Source organism: Vitis vinifera, chromosome 7, assembly GCF_030704535.1.
Source record: "Vitis vinifera cultivar Pinot Noir 40024 chromosome 7, ASM3070453v1".
Classification (NCBI taxonomy): domain Eukaryota; kingdom Viridiplantae; phylum Streptophyta; class Magnoliopsida; order Vitales; family Vitaceae; genus Vitis; species Vitis vinifera.
The window spans coordinates 10,375,339-10,377,121 of NC_081811.1; the positions used below are offsets into that span (position 1 = coordinate 10,375,339).

Here is a 1,783-nt window from a genome sequence, read left to right on the forward strand (position 1 = left end):
CCCAATCGTCCTTGGAATCCTCTACCTAAGAATGCATCGGGATGTTAGAGATGTCATGTTCATGGCATGCCGTTGTCTTCTCCCTTCTAATGTGGTCTATTAGAGATTTTGTTAACTGTGGGCTATTCAAGGAGACTGGAGGAATTGAAGAAAGTCGGATATGGGACGAGATGCAGACAAATTTTCTCTTGCTGCCATAAGGGTTTAAATTAAGATTGCAGTTTTCACTGGGCGCCTCGTTCATTTAGATATCCGAGAATTAACTTTGGTTCAATATTTGGCTAATGATCATGTTGTTGTTAATGGTATTGGAATCATAATTGGTGAAGACTTTACAGAAACCGTTGGATCACGCTACAATCTTCATCAGTGAGCTTGTGATATCAAAATCTCCGGTGGCGACCATGGCTCCGATTGCAATTGGCGACGTTATTCCGGAAGGGATTCTGACTTATTTCGATGAGCAAGATCAGCTCCAGTAGGCTTCAGTGTACCCCTGGCTACCGACAGGAAGGTCATCATTTTCGGTGTTCCCGGTGCTTTCACTCCCACTTGCAGCTTGAAGCACGTGCCAGGCTTCATTGAGAAGGAAGGAGAGATGAAATAAAAAGACATTGATGAAATTCTGCTCGTTAGCGTTAATGACCCCTTGGTGATGAAGGCATGGGCAAAGAGCTTACCCTGATGACAAGGATGTGAAGTTCCGGGCTGATGGCTCAGCAACATACATGCATGCGCTTGGCCTGGAGCTTGATCTTTCAGAGAAAGGCCTTGGCACTCAGTCCAAGAGGTTTGCCCTCTTGGTGGATGACCTTAAGGTGAAGGTTACAAACAATCAGATTTAGCAAGCCAATGCATTCATAAGAGTTTGATGCCGGTGCAGCCACCAACAGTTTAAGAGACACACTTAATTTGTCTCCTAGAAAGAGCAAGCAAAGCCGTCCTTGAACGAGCCGCCGGCGGCGAAATGCCTCCGCCATCGCCAGAACGTCAAGCAACCTTTGAAGCTCTTCCACTTTCCCTCTCCACCGTCTGATGGCCGCGATCTTTTTCCTGGATCCCACTTCCAGTGCTCCGCTGCTGTGCCGGGTCAAGATCTCCTTTGCCGACAACGTCCCTCTGCTTCGACAAGCTTCCAGAAACACCGCCCGGAATGTGGTGCACTTGGACCCACCGTGTCACAATGCCAGGTGTAATTGATAATGCTGATAGTGACAGTGACCTGGAAGTAGTTGCAGATTTCTTTACTGTCAATCTACGATGTCTTATGAGTGGTTCAAGAATGAAGGTTGCTGGAAGATTCAAACCTTGTGCTCACATGGGCCGTTCTGATCTTGAAATTTTTGTGGAAATGAACCAACGTTCTAGGAAGTGACAGTGACAAAGATAGTGAATAATATGAACAGGTTGAGGCCCTCTCCTCAACGCGACTTGGATTCAAATGCTGGAACAGCAATGCGTCCATTGACGGCTGCAGTTACAGCTGCTGGTGGAAATGCAAGCTATCAATTGTTGGAAGTAATGATGATTCTCTGGGCATGCTCGGGATAAATAGTCAACTGAAGAAGTGATTAAATGATAGGGTTTTGGATGCATTGGTACCTAAAGAAAGAGGCATGTGAAAAGAGATAGGTCACGGCTGGCAAGGATTTTATTTATCAGGCGTCATGAGAACTTGGTCTCCTGTCATGTGGACTCACTATACTCATTAAATAAGGAACTTCAGGGGCAGCTAGTAGCTGGGCAAGAAGACATTCGCGCAGCAGATTTGAGTGAGTGCTGG

The 1,783-nt window shown here is 46.3% G+C and overlaps 1 pseudogene; it reads left to right on the forward strand.

Moving 5' to 3' along the window:
* Nucleotides 1-307: 307 nt before the first annotated feature.
* On the forward strand, nucleotides 308-919 carry LOC100244298 (peroxiredoxin-2-like; annotated as a pseudogene).
* Nucleotides 920-1,783: the final 864 nt, after the last annotated feature.